This window comes from Thamnophis elegans, chromosome Z (genome assembly GCF_009769535.1).
Source record: "Thamnophis elegans isolate rThaEle1 chromosome Z, rThaEle1.pri, whole genome shotgun sequence".
NCBI lineage: Eukaryota > Metazoa > Chordata > Lepidosauria > Squamata > Colubridae > Thamnophis > Thamnophis elegans.
Window position 1 is genome coordinate 72,598,029 of NC_045558.1, and position 17,478 is coordinate 72,615,506.

Below are 17,478 nucleotides of genomic sequence, written 5' to 3' on the forward strand. Positions count from 1 at the left end.
TCCTCTTACCTCTCAGACAGGTCGCAAGTCGGTGTTAGTCAGAGGGCAGAGATCGACCCCTAGGCCCCTAACATATGGGGTGCCACAGGGTTCGGTCCTGTCCCCCCTACTTTTTAATATCTACATGAAACCGCTGGGTGAGATCATTCGACGGCACGGGATAAAATACCACCAGTATGCGGATGATACACAGTTGTATCTGTCCGCCCCGTGCAACTCAATGAAGCGATGGACATGATGAGCCAGGGCCTTGAGGCTGTTAGAGACTGGATGGGGGTTAACAAGCTTGTACTCAATCCAGATAAGACCGAGTGGCTGTTGTGCTTCCCTCCCACTAATTGGCCAAGTGTTCCATCTCTCAGGCTGGGGAGTCAAATATTACCCCCCTCAGATAGGGTCCGCAACTTGGGAGTCCTCCTGGACCCACAGCTGACTTTTGACCACCATTTGTCGGCTGTGACAGGGGGCATTTGCCCAGGTTCGCCTGGTGCACCAGTTGCGTCTCTACCTGAACCGGGAGGCTCTCACAACAGTCACTCATGCCCTTGTGACCTCTAGGCTGGAGTACTGCAATGTGCTCTACATGGGGCTGCCCTTGAAGCGTATTCGGCGACTTCAGCTGGTCCAGAATGCAGCCGCGCGACGCGATCGTGGTTGCACCTCGTTCATCCACGTAACACCTATCCTCCGCGAGCTGCACTGGCTGCCTGTTGATCTCCGGGTGCGCTTCAAGGTGCTAGTTGTCACCTACAAAGCCCTTCATGGTATTGGATCTGGGTACTTGAGAGACCGCCTACTGCCAATTACCTCCACTATGCCAATAAGATCCCATAGATTAGGCCTCCTCCAAATTCCATCAGCCGGTCAATGTCGACTGGCAACTACTGGAGGAGAGCCTTCTCGGTGGCTGCTCCGACCCTATGGAATGAACTCCCCGTGGAGATTCGTACCCTCACCACCCTTCAGACCTTCCACGTAGCCCTTAAAACCTGGCTGTCCCGACAGGCCTGGGGCTAAAGACTTCAACCCCACCCGAATAGTACGACTGTTGTGTTTTTTAACGATGTATTGTCTTTATGTGTATACCTTGTTTTGTACTTCCTCTCCCCTTGCATTGTGAGCCGCCCTGAGTCCCCCCCAGGGAAAGGGCGGCATACAAATAAAGTTAAAATCAAAATCAAATCAATCAAATATCTCTCAATTCAAAGTCGTCCATCATGTCAAAAAAAGGTTTGGGTAGCTTAGCTCGCATTTTAGTATTTGGGCGAGAGGTCTTTCTTATCTCTTTTAGTGTCTATCACACCGTTCCAGTCACCCAATAGTATACAAGACCTATAGTCCCCCACTGTACTAATTTAGCATGAAGATTTCTATAGAATCCGTCTTGCTGTTGATTAGGAGCATAAATTCCCCAAATTAATGTCTTTTTTCTCTTCTAAGATTAGATCTAATGCGATATATCTTCCAAAGGGATCTGCTTTAATTAGTTCAGCTTTGATGTCTTTTCTTAAGTATACGACTATACCATTTTTCTTTTCCATAGCAGAAGTTACAAAATGTTGACCAAGTTTTGGGTTAAGCAAATATTTTTGATCAGTTGATTTGATATGAGTTTCTTGCAAACAAATTATATCATTCTTAAACTGTTTAAGTTAGTGAAATATTTTCTTTCTCTTCTGTGGAGAATTCAGTCCATTGACATTCCATGTTAGAATCTTAGTGTTATCTTGGTTACCTGAAGCTTTTTTAGAGCCTCCGTGCATGGCCTGTTTAACCTTTGGCCTAGCTCCTCCCACAGCTTATGAGCTTGTGCTGTAACTCCTTGATCGATGGCCGATAATTGTTGAGGTTGTTGCCTTTTAGCTTGTTTTCCATTGTCTGGTAGTCATACGGCTAGGTCTTTGTTCCATAACACCTTGCCCCTCCGGGGAGGAGAAATGGTACATCTTGTCTGGTAGTTGTGTGGTTTGCTGTCTGTCTTGTCCTTCTTGTGGTCTTTCTCCAGATCCAGATGGTGCAGAGTGTCCCGCCTTCAGAATATTGTGATAAAAATCTCGAGTTTTCCATACGGAGTTGAGACGATATCTTTGCCTGTCAAATGTAAATATAATACCAAATGGTGCATCCCATCTGTACTGTATCTGATGGTTTCTGAGTTCTTCCACTAAAAAAGCATAGTCTCTCCTGGCTCTTAGCATTTGAGGTGGTATTTCTTTCAAAACATCAAATCCTGGCCCCCAATTTGAAGCCTAGTGTTATAGGACTCTTGTAGTATCATGTTTCTGAGCTCTCTTGTGGTGAAGTATAAACTACATGTCGGGGAAGTTGCTTCTGTTTTGCCACCCAAGAATTAACGCGATAAGCTTTATTGATCTGCCAAAGTTGGACCCCCGGTCTCCCACCAGACAATCAAAGCTTCTGAAAAAATCTGTTTCAAGTTCTCCTGTTTATCCTCATGCAAACCCCTGACTCTTAATGTCAGCTCCATCTGCCTGTAGGTATCACAATAATTTGTTTTTCAGCGTTTTCAACTTTTTGTTGCACCACCTCAGTTTTGGATGTCAAATTGGTATTAGCTTCGTTAAGATCCTCTAGGTTATCTTCAATTCCAGAAACATGTTCTGTCAGTACAGTTGCAAGTCCCAGCATATCATCTTTCATTTTAGCAATCCTAGTATCAATTTTATCATATAAGTCCGCCTTAAGCTCTTTTATCTCCTTCTTATCTCCTCTCTAAATTCTCTAAAAGTTTCTAAATTCTCCTCTCTAAATTCTCTAAAAGTTTCCAAAAAAAGTTTCTTTTGTTAGCAAATCTCCAGTAGGGGACATAGATGGTGGAGGCTGCAACTTTGTGCCAGGTATTGGGGATGTACTTTTAGGAGGAGGTTTCAGCCCAGGATTTAGTTTTGAGGCATTATAAGTCTTATCTTCAAGCAATTAATCAAACTCTACTGGCCCGCTGTGGAGCTACGAAAAAAGGTATTAAATCACCCCTTTGTTAGCTCCTTAGGACTTTTCAGAAGGTTTCAGGAAAAAAAAGCATTGTAACGAAGCAGCTCAGCATATTTAGCGCCATTTTAGACTTCTCTATATCAGAAATATATATTAGCAAAGTTGATAAGAGGAAAGTCTTGTCGAATCTTGTAGAAATGAAACTAATTAATAAGAAGCTGCTGGCCGGCTGTTCCCTCCCTTTGAAGTTTATAGCTGTTCTTTGCAAAAAGATTAGGGAGGTGAGCGTTATTACGGAGAATACCAATCGCCATTTTAGGAGCTTTTTTTTAGATAACCAAATTAACGAAGGAAGCTCTTGTAAAAAAATGAAGCTAGGATTTAAATAAGCAATGAGGTTCTCATATACGGGCTCTGCTTGTATTAAAATCAGATAGATAGTTCAAATATTGTTCTAATTGGGAGGATCTACTTTGAGCTGAAAAAAAACAGCTGTAGATTCCGGCACGGAGATGATTCAGCCTCGGCTGCCCCCCCTCTCTTCGCAGACAAAGAAGTTGCAAAGATTTAAAAAAGGCACTTGCCAGGCGGGATCTCTCTCCTCCCCTTCTTGCCTGAAGGATGAGGTATCTGTCACATGTCTAGGCAGATACGCGACCAGGAACTCGGGAGCAGCTCTATTAAGCTGCCACCATCAGCAAGGTCCACGCCCAGGAAGTTGGATTGGCTCCTTTGTGAAGGCGGTGCTTCAGGGCCTCGATGCTTGTTGATCCATGGGTCCCCAGCCAAACAGCACTTTCTTCTGCAGGAGTCAAGTGTGATAAAGATAAAGAAAGCAAAGCTGGGGATGAAGGTCCGGTAGTAGTTGCCAAACCCGAGGAGTCAACACTTCACACGCTGAGGGGGTTGCCAACTGCATAATGCCTCTACCTTGCCCGGCTCCATCGCAATTCCTTCAGGGGAGATATGGTGCCCCAGGAACTCGATGGTAGTCTGCCAGAACTGACACTTCTCCAGCTTTGTGAATTAGCGATGCTCCCGGAGGAGGACCAGGCGTAGGTATTGCTGATGATCTTTCCAAGACATCGAGTAGATCAAGATGTCATCTACGTAAATGACGACAAACTGATCCAAGAGGTCCCGGAAGATATCATTCATGAAGTGCTGGAAGACTGCTGGGGCATTGGTCAAACCAAACGGCATGACTGTGTACTTGAAATGGTACGTACCAGGTGCTGAAGGCCGTCTTCCATTCATCCCCTGCCCGGACTCGGACCAGGTTATAAGCACCACCCAAGTCCAGTTTCGTGAACACCGTTGCCTCCCGGAGCCACTGCAACAACTCAGGAATCAGAGGCAGCGGGTAACATGATGGCATTCAGGTGACGATAATCGCAACAGTGTCTCAGATCCCCAGTTTTCTTTTTGATGAACAAGACTGGGGCAGACAGTGGTGAAGACAAGGGCTGGATAAAACCCCAGGCGAGGTTCTTGTCCAGAAAGTCTCGCAATGTGGCCAACTCCGGCTCAGACATGGAGTACAGGAGACCCACAGGGAGCTTTGTGTCTGGTACCAAGTCAATGGGGCAGTCATAAGGCTGATATGACAGCATTTGGTCTGCCTCCTGCTCACTAAAGACATCCACAAACTCTGCTAACTCCGACGGCATGGCCACCCTGGGCGAGCTGAGCACCTGTCCTGCGCAGACGTGATGGGTGTGATCGACACAAGTCCGAAGAGCCATCATCTTATGTGATCTCACATTCCTACGCAACTGCCGAGAGAAAAGCCTGATCATGCTTCCAACTAAAATTCCATTTTAAAACCTCAGCCACCAAAAGGAGTCCTGAAAAGAACTGAATTAGCCCTAATCAGAACGAACGCCACAGGAAAGATTCCTACTAGACCAAACTACTGGGACCTACTCACTCTTCACCTCAAACTCAGCGAACAAAATCCACCAGCACTCTGGGACAAATCCAAACAACTAGCCCTCTGGAGAGTCAAACAGAAAACCTCCTACAAGACAGACACACACACCAACAAACTCCACAGACTAAAAAAACAACAGAAGCCCAACCCTCTCCACAGCAATTCATGAAACAAACAGTACACAACATATTAGACAGAACCCTCACCACAGCTGAACCAATGTCCTTTCCAGAGGATTCAACTTTGCAGTTGCCCTTAAACACATCCCCACTGAAGAAATCATATGCGGAGTTGAAGCTACACTCACCAAAAGCACCCAGATGAAACCAATAAACGAGACTTGTAGACACCAATGTCCTTTGCTCTAGTAATCCATCCAGAAGCAACTTACAGCAAGAAGAACAAGAAGCACTCATCAACTTGAGGAAAGACAACAACATAATCATTCTCCCAGCAGACAAAGGTAACGGCACAGTGGTAATGAACAAGTCTGACTACCAAGCCAAACTATCCAACCTATTCCAAGACCCCGCTTACAAACCTCTAAACACACACCACACCACCTACCTGGAAAATGCCTCTCCCATCAGTGAAGAGATCCAGCAAGAATCATCCCCAGAGAGAAATCTTCCAGATGCCCCAAACTCTATGTCCTCCCCAAGATACACAAAGAAGGAACACCACTCAGACCCATAGTCAGTTCCATAGACTCACCTCTACAGAATCTTGCCAAATTCCCTCGCCAAACAACTCCAACCCTACGCAGAATCCATCACCTTGCACATACAAAACCTACTCCACTTCATAGAAACAATAAAGAAACAAAACCTACAACCCAGCAACCTATTTGTGAGCTTCGATGTCATATTCCTCTTCACCTAAGTGCCTATAAAGAATCCTTGACAGCTATCCAGAACAAACACATCCCCCCTAAACACATCCTTGACCTGACAACCACTGCCTAACCAACACATACTTCATCCATAATGGACAAAGCTACAAACAGATAGAAGGAGCACTCATGGGATCCCCCCCTCCCCAGTCATCACCAACTTATACATGGAATATTTTGAAACCACCTCCCACCTGCCAGACATCTGGAAACCAGCCCTAGTCAACAAAACGAGCCCCATCCACCACCCAGGCCATTGCCACACAAAACAACAATGGACACACAGCCAGCACCAATCAGCACCAATCTACCATCATGATACAGTCACACAGCCAATCAATCTTATTCATATTGATCTACTGTGACCAAATATCTTCCAAATCATGCCAGGAAAGCAGCTCAGCACAGTTGCATTGAGCAACAGGAATTATTTTCACGGCTGTGTAGTTTCTCCTTTTGCAAAACTAGCAGATTAAACAGCAAACTTGCCACAAGATTGCAAGTAACTTCTAAAACTTCTCCTCAAATAGCAGTTATCTTAAACTACCCAATGAGCAGAGTTGGGTGTTGATATTATGTATCTCTGTATAAAGCCATGAATTTGTTATAGAAGGTCATAGACAAATAGCTGTCCTTTGGCTCCTTACAGGTGTCTGGAATAGAAGAACATGGGGTTTTCTGATACGGAAGCATTTTGTATAAAATAGAGTGCAACATTGGCTATAAATATAGCTCCAAACTTAGTTTATATTCATACATTTAAATTCATTGCTATTTTCACATATTATGTGAACGAGGACAGTTTTTATATTCCAACACTTCAGGTTACAGTGTTAAGCTTATTGCATTGGGAGATTTTGTACAACATTTGCTTAAAATATTTAAGAAAAAATGGTTGGATATTTTGTTGTTTAGAATGCAAGGCAAGCACACTTCAATTTTAAGGGACGGATTATTTCCATATACTGTACAGCTAGACCTCGATTTACACCACCATTGACCCTAAAATTCCATTGCGAAGCAAGACGGTTCCCTCATTTCATGACCTTTCTTTCCACAGTTGTTAACTGAGTCACTGCAATTGTTAAGTGAACCATGCAGTCATTAATCAAGTTTGGCTTTTCCCGGGTCACTTTGCTTGTTGGAAAACAGCTGGGAAAGTGACAATGGTGATCGCATATCCTGGATACTGCAACTATTATGAACACATGCCAGATGCCAAGCAAATTTTGACCATGTGCTCATGAGGATAGTGCAGTGGTCATAAAGGAGAAAAACAGTCAAAACTCAGAAGAGCAACAAAGATGATTAGGGACTGGAGGCCAAAACATATGAGGAACTGTTTCTGGAACTAGGTATGTCTAGTTTAATTAAAGAAGGACTAGGAGAGACATGATAGCAGGTGTTCCAATATCTCAGGGGTTGCCACAAAGAAGAGGGAGTCAAACTATTCTCCAAGGGACGTGAGGGTAGAACAAGAAGCAATGGGTGGAAACTAATCAAGGAGAGAAATTGTGAATGTTCCAACACTGGAAGTTTTTAAAAAGATGTTGGATAACCATTTCTCTGAAATGGTGTAGGGTTCCTTCCTAAGCAGGGGTTGGACTAGAAAATCTCCAAGGTGCCTTCCAACTCTGTTATTCTATTCTAAGATATACTGTTTTAAAGAAGCACAGAGGAAACAATCCTCCAGCCTTTAGTGACTATCACTAAGTGTTGTAGCTTATGATTCTTGATGAATGTATTCTATTTTATTTTTCTTTATGTACCCTAAGAGCAGATTCACCAAAGACAAATTCCTTGTGTGTTTAGGAGTTTAGCTCTCTCTCTTGAAAATGTAAGCTAGTATAAGGCATTATAATGCAAGCTAGCCTTAGCTTTCAAACAGTTCATTTAGTGACCAAGTTACAATGGCATTGAAAAAAGAGACTGATGACCATTTTCACACTTAACAACCACTTTTCACACTTAGCGACCATTGCAGCATCCCTCATGGTCACGTGATCAAATTTTGATGTTGGCAAACAGATTCGTATTTATGATGGTTTCAGTGTCCTGGGGTCATGTAATCGCCTTTTGTGACCTTTTGACCAAATATAACATTTTTAATCAAGCCCCCCACCCCGGTCAATGGTGTCCCTCTTTACTAATCTGAAAATCTGGTCACCTTATTCATACTGGCCCTCTCCCCTGACTACTTTGTTTTTGGCCAATGGTGAGCTTCATAGATGTTTTGAGAATCACTTGGATGTTTGAGCAATCCACATTCCATTCTCAGGCTTCATGGCCTTGAAGACTGGCACAGACTGGTATCTTGCACCTCTGATCTATGTCAAACCTCTCATCCCCCCTCCCTATTTCCCATCTCTGCTTCATATCATTATCCATTTGCTCTTCTTCCCCCTAGTATTTGATGGCAGGATCCCAGGGAGGCACCAAGCTGAAATAGCAGATCTGATACCCAGATTAAAAAGTACTAGAATAACATAGTAATTATTCAGAGTTGTTTTTAAAAATTATTGCTTGCACATAAACAGGATCCTGCTAAACTTATCTGAATAAATATTAGATGTACCTCTGAAAGGTTAGGGAGAGTTCACTCTGGGCCTCTTCCCACACAACAAGAATTCCATGCTGATTTGTCCTTTCACTTCTTGAGAAAGACTTTCACTCCTGCCTATGACTCCACATATTCTACCACACTAGCTTCGTTCTCTCAAGCCTCTACCACCCTATCTTCTATTCTAAAACACTTACTCTTCCTTTTTCATGACCTTTTCTTCTTTGAGGACCTGAACATGTTTCTGAGATCCAGAATATTTAATATTTACTATTAACACCCTTTCTCCTATGGCGCAGTGGTGCAGTGGTTAGGGTGCAGTACTGCAGGCCACTTCAGCTGACTGTTATCTGCAGTTCACTGGTTCTAATCTCACCGGCTCAAGGTTGACTCAGCCTTCCATCTTTCCGAGGTGGGTGAAATGAGGACCCAGACTATGGGGGCGATATGCCGACTCTGTAAACCACTTAGAGAGGGCTGAAAGCCCTATGAAGCGGTATATAAGTCTAACTGCTATTGCTATTGCTATTACTTCTTTGCTCCATTAAATATACTTGCTTTTCAGAAAAATAGAACACTTGTTTAGTATTTAATTCAGAATTTAGAATGTGTTCATATGTAGCTATAGATAGTACTTAAGTTATGACTACAATTGAGCATAGAATTTAGATTGTAAGTTATTGTGGTCATTTAGCGAGATGGTTTAGGTGGCGAATTTGCTCAACAACAGCAGTCCTGGCTTTTTCCATTGAAGTTATTAAGCAGACATGGAATTAAGCAGATGAAGCAAAGGAGTTGCCTGCCAAAGGGGAGCGGACAGCTCTCCTCCATGTACAGAAGCAAAAGGGAATTCTAGTGCTGAGCAAATCAACTTGAACTCTTTTTTTCCAGCCCAGCACTAGAGTTCCCCTCCATTTTATTCCATCCTAAAATCCAGGCAGGATTTTGGCACAGAGAGCTTGAAGGGGACTTTTTCATCCAATCTTTTTTTTTATTTTTTTTTAATTTTAATTAAACAAAAACACAAAAAAAGAATCATCCTTCATTACATCTTGCAGAAAATGTGTTGATTGGTTACAGATAACTTTCATGCATTTCTTCCACAGTCATTACTTATAGTTCATATTAGATTATACATTTGAATCAAATCAAATCTTACTATCAATGTATCACAATTCTCATTTGACTACAATTATCTGAACATGCTTTTATCTCAAATAATTCATACTTAAAGACACAACCACATAATGGTGTTCATTAGCTATTTCAAAATCCTCCAATAACATTACACCTTTGTGACATGTTCTAAGTAAAAGTCAATTAATAAAGTTTCTAAACTTTTTTTCTTTTTTTCCCAACTTGCTGTTTAGAATTTGTATCCAAGTTCTTTTGTTAAAACCAGAGCATATATATATTATTAAACAATGTCTATTGACATTTCTTTGTTGTTATTGTAGTTGGCTAAAAATCATTTACTATTTATATCCAACCTCCTCCTCTCGTCAATCCCCCAAAATATTACACCTTTATGACAAGATTTGAATAAAAATTGGTTAATAAAATGTATAGGTCTTTTTTCCCAGATCGCAATTTGCCATTTATATCCAAATTTCTTTTACTAGTTTGCCAGTATCATTAAGCTGTATCCATTATCATTTCATTATTGTTATTATAATTAATTATTTGTTAGCAAATAAACATTTAATAACTATCTAAAACAATCTAAAAATTACTAAATTCCTACTTATTGATCACCAAAATTAACTATTTTTTTATTATCAACTTTCATTGTCAACCTGTATCTTTCCAGTAACAAAGCAGTCTTATCTCTCTTCCCAATTGTGGTGTCAGTCTTCTTTTTATCTCCTTTATAAGGTTTTTATAGACTTCTCTCTGCACTTTGTTGCTTGAAGGATTTCTCCGGTAATCTTGTTGCCCTCCATCTGCTTTTAAAATTAGCTTGTCTTTGGTTGTTAATCATGCTTCTGAAAAAATGTCTCTTCTTAAATCCATCATTTCTCTTTTTTCTTCTTCTGTATCTTGGAATCTGAGGTAGAGCTCCAGTTTGTCGAATTCCCTTTTCCATATTCCCTTCTTTCCGCTTTCACCCACATTTGCTCCATTAATAAAAGCATCTATTATCTTGTCTTTATCTTCTATGTCTTCATTCTCTCCTTTAATTTTTGGGGCTCCAATCTCTTCATCTTTTGCTGTGAGGAACACTAGTTTTTCCAACTTCTTCTCTATTTTCCCATATCCTTCAAGTAGATTTTGAATTCCAGACAAGATATTTTGGAATTTTAAAGTTTCCTCATCTGAGTATTGATCCATGTTTCCAAAAAAGAAGGAGGAAAAAGAAAAACTAATAACCACTGCTGCTCTAGCCTTCCAGGCCTCTTTTATTTTTTTATTTAGATTGATTTAAACACAAGCTCTTCAAATGAGAAGGGTTCTATTTTCCCCCTTTCTCTCCCCTTGCCAAAATAGTTCTCAAAGAGCACCTGCAAAAACAATTCATGTCCTGGCTCTTTATCGTTTCTGTAAACAAATTGCAAACCCTTCAGCTACAAAGTCAGTCAGATCAAAGAGGAAAAGAAGAAAATATGTTATTTCAAAAACTCCAGCCTCTGACCTTTGAGTGGCAGTGTTGCTACCTTTCACTTTCTAATATTTCTCTTATTAGGACACAGAGTTCTTTAATGGAATTTAATAACAAGTAATAGGAACAATTTGTTAAAATAAAAAGGAAGGTTTTTAATCCAAAGTGAAAAAATAAAGTAACAAGAAACAGAAGAAGAAAAATTAATCCATTCACTTTAAGAGGAGAAACAAAAAATGTTGCGAGCACTTCAATCCACCAAGATAGTTACAAAGAAAAAAAGCTTTCCAGAGCAATCCAATATAGGTTAATTTTGCCACTTAATTCTTTTGCTTAAGGATTTTATTTGGCTTTTTAAAAAAGTTTCTTTGGGCAGTCTTTCTCAAAATAGAAAAAATACCTCACCAGATGGACTCACTTTCTTTTTTCATTTCCTTCCTTTCGGAGCCATCCCTACTTCATCAGCCTGGGGCTGCCTGTTTACCGCTGGCTTGAAGAGCTTCTCTTGGGTCATTTAGGGACTTTGCAGTGTCCCTGGGACCACCAAGGCTTCGTCTTCCTGACCACCATCTCTGCGGGATGGTTTAGGTCCAAATGGACCATCCAGTGGCAAAAGTATCAATGGCGGTATCGGAGTCTTGAGACTGCACGTTGTATCGGCGCAACGTTGGATCTTCCTTCCCTTCATCCAGTCTTTTGATTGTAATTACATTACCAAGCAGGTGACACAAGGCCAGAAGGTTTGAGCACAGGTGGTCACTTCATTCAATGCCATCATAATTTTGAACAATCACTGAACAAATGTCATTCAATGGGGACTATGTATCTTTACAGATTGTATGTGAAAGAAAATTTCTCTGTAAAATATAAATGAATGTTATTGTAAACTTTATAGTTAAATAATTTCAAATTATTAAGAATCTACTATCTGCTATCGTAATCTACTGCAATATCAATGGATGTAACAGAGCAAACACTCAGTGGAATTTAGATAAAGTTCTTCATTCTGTTTATTCACGGCATAACAATGTTCACCAAAACATTAATAGAAAAGCTAGAGTGATAAAACAAATTTTCACAGGATAAGGATAATATTATAATAATAAATAATAAATGTCACATTAGATTAATAAAAGATAAGGGAATCTTTTGATTGTTTAAAATTGTTTATTTGTTCAAACTAGCACAACTCTTCAAATATGCTGACAGTTACGATATTTACCTGTCAAAATGCAGCATTCATGCCTAAATGTATGACCTGGTTCTCTTTTAATTTATGTCAGCTGATGATTATTTAATAAATCAAAGCTGAATATTAAATATAATTGTTATAATTATGTAATTGCAATGATATAATTATAGTAGATGTATGTTTTACAATTCAATTAGGTTTTGATTTTACTGCACCATAACATTTTCATGTAATATGCTAAAAATTCCATATGAATGGGTGGAGTAAAATATTATTAAAATATGAATATAAATGTGTTAAACTTTTTAAAAATATAAACCTTATTTGCAGATGGTTTTATTCATTTGTTAAGAATATGCACTGTTTCATGTCCCTGCATATCATAAACATTTTCTTTGTAGAATTTTCTTGCAACAATTTTACAAATTGCATCTATGCATCTATCTATGCATCCATATTTGCAAGCATTTTGTTTTGGGCTCTCTGCATGGAATAAAAACATTAAACATATATAAGAAAAGGATAGGGCTTGATCACACATGTATAGACATCTTGGTTATTTGACATGCACACAACCCAATGAATTCTTGATTTTTTAAAAGTATGATATAAAATTTGTGATTATAGTTACATACTTTATATCAAATATATATGCAACAAATATATCATGGAAAGCCAGAGCAGTTATAGCTTATTTCGTTTGTGTTGTGTTATGTTGTTAAATATAGCTACATAGCTATCTCATATTCCATCTGGATAATGTATAACATTGACTAATACGAACTAAGATCTATATCAAAGTCAGGCAAACTCTGAGGTGTTTAGTTCTTGCTAAATTTGGGTTGTTCAAAGCAAAATATGATCTCTGTGAAATGTCTCTTGTTGAAACAGGAAACTTTGTGAACATTTCATTAATTCACAGCATTGTATAGGACAGAGACCCTATGCAGAAATCATAGCCTTGCTTCCATTTCACTATCAGGGGAAAGGAAGAATAAGATTGTCAAATCTAACTGGTTGACATTTTACTTGTAGAAATCCTTTATCAAAAGAATTCCAATCACAGTGATTCAGAAAGTGATCTGGGGCGAACCGGCAGAAACCCACCTCTGATAAAGATGTATTCTTAGACATCTTTGTATTAATAGTAAGCACTATATGCAAAAATACAGCTATAACATAAAATGGAGGAAGGTCTTGATATAATTTTATAACAGTGGAAAGTTCAATTAGCATGAGCTATTGTATATGCCTCTTGCTTCTATTTGAAATAAACTGGAAGCTGCTTATGATAGCATTTCTTATAACTTAACTGCGGTGATTTTTACTTCCTGTTTGTGATGTAAGAATAAATCATTGTATGTAGTCAGTATTGTATATTTACATAGGTTCAGTTATAGGGCAATTTATTACAGTAATAATCTAAGTTCCTCACTTTTCTTCAAAATGGCTGTATCATTTTATTTTCTAGATCGTCTGGCCAGATAGTTTTTTATATTAAAGCATTTAGGCAATACATACAAACAAAGTGGCTGATAAAAATGAGAATATCTCTTGAGGAAAAAAAATGATTTAGGACAATTGAGGTGGGAAAATCCATATTTTTATTCTGAAATGGCAAAGTTAATTTCCTAGTGATGAAAGAAATGTTCCTTCTGGGTTCAACTCCAAGTGGGGAAAAAGACCACTGGAGACATGGAGGCTGCTTGGAAAGATGGTTTATTGTTGGACAGGGCCACATGGCTTGAGCCCAGAACAGAAAGTTGATCACATGCTTCAATGTTGGGGAGAAGAAGAGAAGGGCTGAGGGAGGGGCTTGCTAGGCTTTTCTAACCTGTTCAGTCCCACCTCTTTGTTTCCTGTTCCTGTGTAAGAAATGTATTCTGATTGGTTGTCAGACTCCCATGGGGCCATGCAGTGGCTATTTTCTAGGCTGTGTTTTGAATCCAGGTATGGATGAGTTCTCAGATGTCATGTGGTCAGTTGAGTAAAGGGCCAATAATTATCATGCTTTCCTGTAGCTGCCTGGTGAAGTCTTTATTATGTAAAGTGGACTAGCTTGGCCATCTTAATGGCCCATTAACAGTGGAGATCGGCAGGAAGCTACAGGCAACTATTCTGTCTTTTAAAACATGTTTCTTTTCACATCCAGAGAAATATTCTGCCTTTTCAATATTTCCTAGGATATTTCATTTTTCTGGGAGAGGGCTGGATGATAACTTCCCACACTAGATTATAAACAGAAACACTATCTGGACAATTGATCCACTTGGTGAATAAAAGTTTGATTTCATTATGTTGGAATGGAACATACCAGTACTTGCCAGAGAGCAGCCCAAATTGATCAGATTGTAAAAGAAAGGGAGTTTTTTGGGAAGACAAAATTAGTGTGTATTGAATATAGTGATCATGTCACTTACAATTATGTCTGAAGTGAATCAGCTAACCCAAAGCAAGGCACAATGTATAATAAACTGGCTGATTGAACGTAATCTTATTTGGCTGACTATTTTTAATATGTATATATAAGTAGACTATGCTTAAATAGCTACTAATTACTGGAGCACCATTGTAACTTGTGATACTTTGGGAGGAGGAGGAAAGAGAGAAAAATGATGTTTTTTAAAACAAATCTTATGGCAAAGTATCTACTTTTTTGGGGGGACTACATAAAATGTTTTAACCAGAGTTGCTTAGAAATTTCTTGAGGGAAACCTGAAAAGTAAAAATGCCGAGAAGAGGTCTAAGGCTCTTTCTTGGGAATTCATATGCTGCCATTCATAGTATAAAAAATAATGAATGCACATTTTATAAGTTTCCTATTACAATAGTATTTTGAACTTCTTTTTACCATTGATTGAACAATTGGCAATTTCAACGAATATCCAGTTTTAATCAATTTCAGGAAAAACATCAGTGTTAAGTTGGGAAGATGGCCTCAGAATAATATCATTGTACTGAGTGATGCATCAGATTTTACCTTCAGCACTTTCCCTGATCATTGGTTATTACTCATGTTTGTTAAAATAAAGCCTTTGAAATAATAATGTGGCACTTCAAGCAAACAAGGCATATGTTCCAACAAAATGTTATGTTTTGATCATTTTAAAATGAGGACTTTTTTTATGAAGCCATGTGGACAATAAGATGAGTCAGTCAGTGATTATTGTGTGCGAAGTTATTTTGAATTGTATCAAAGTTAAAAATACATTAAAGATAATCATGTAGCTGATTTATTATTTTATTCTTGCTACTATATGCCTCAATTTTAATTTTAGCCTGAGTTTATATTTAAGGGGGAAAATGCAAAAGTTTTTGTTGTACATCAAAATTAGGTAATTAAATATAATGGATTATTTGAAATATTTTCAAATGGAAATTAGAACAGAGTATGCTTTCTATCCATTTGTCCAATTAATATCACACAATATTATAATTTTGTGCCTGTTTACTCAGAGATAAGATTAATTAAACTGGGTAATTATCATGCATGCATGCAAACAATAGAGGCCTATCACAAATTATTAGGAAATGTATTCTAAGAAGTATATTTTATTTATTTATTTATCAAATTTATGCATCACACATCTCACCTAGGTGACCCTGCCAGTTTACAAATTAAAAAAATATTTAGTTTTGGAGTAGTAAATATAAAGTTTTTTAGGTACAATACTTTTTGCATATGAAAATGTAATTTGAAGCAATTCCACTTACATCCATTTGCAATTTGTTTTATTATATATATTTATCTAATTTTGATTCCCTGACAACTCTGAGCAGCTATATATAAAAACTAAAACAACATATATAATTATATAAAAAAAACATCCTGGCCAGTTGGAGGAACAATACAGTACACACCAGCAGTGGGCAAACATGACTGGGCATAACTAAGGGGGGGGGCAGGTGTCTACAGCCCCCTGACCTAAAGCCTGGGAGAAGAACTAGGTTTTTCAGGAGTTCCCAAAATGTCATATGGATAGGAACAACACAGTTCTCTGGGAGAATATCCAGAGAGCAGGTCCTACAAGAAAGTAAGCATATACTTGGGGCCTTCAAAATGACACTGTTTGATTGATGGGACCAGTGGTGGGATGCAAATAATTTAACAACCGTTCTCTGCCCTAATGACCATCTGGGTAGGTGGGGCTCGATGGTCATGTGACTGGGTGGACATGGCCAATTCAAGGTCACTCAGTTCGATGGACGCTTCACCTTAGCTGTTACAATGTAATAAGGGTTAACCGGAGAGGCAGTTTCTGTAAGCAAATCAATAAAGATTAGGCTAGAAAACAACACTAGAATGTTTCCTTCCTGCCTTCCTTACAGGATTAGCCCTGTAAAGTGGAAAAAAACGAAAGGAGATTTCTTCCAACAATTGGTTCTCTGAACTACTTAGAAAGTTACCAACCGGTTCTCCCGAATAGATGCGAAATGGCTGAATCCCACCACTAGATGGGACACATTCTGCTCAGAAGGGCACACATAATTGAAAATAAACAGTGCCTCAAATAGCCAGGATCTAACACTATGGAGGGTCTTTAAAAGTGATAGTCAGCTTTTTAGTAACCAGTGCAGGGCATCAAGCTGTGAGGTCACATGAGTATAACTAATGCTCCTCACAATGCCTACGCAAGTGCATTTTAGACCAACTGTAGCTTCTGAAGGGTATTTAATGGAAGTATCATAAGGAATGCATTACAATTACCCTAGTTCTGAGGTGCTCATTTAATCTTTACCTAAACCAAAACATGAATATTTTAAAACACAGAAAAAGTTTCACTATTGCCTTCTTTGCAAAGTATGCAAACAGTTCGATCTCGGCGTTTTTTTTGCATCGGGGCTGCTGCTGCTGCAATGTCCAGGGAGGCTCAGCTGGTCTGAGTAACATGAGGGATTGTCCTCATGTTACTAGTCTTCCCGAATGGGCTCTTTTGTTCAGCCTGTAATTAAGGTTCTTGTTATGTCTTAGTCTTAGAAACTCACCTGGTTAAAAAGAAGGAAGAGGCTCCCTGGTCTGGAGCCCATCTGCATGTTGGAGGGAGGGAGAGACACACAGAAAGACAGACAGAGACACAGAGAGAGAGAGACACACACACAGAGTGAGTGTTTAAGTGAGTGAGTGAGTGACAGAAGAAGGGAGGGGAGAGAGATTGAGAGATATAGAGGGAGGGAGGGAGAGAGACAGAGAGAAACACACACAGAGTGAGTGATTAAGTGAGTGAGACACACACACACACACCAGGGGTGGGTTTCTCGCCCCGTTCAACCGGTTTGGTGCGTGCAGTGCCGCATGCGTACTAGCGCCTGTGCGATGCTCCAGCTACTCCTGGAGGATCGCGCAGGTGCT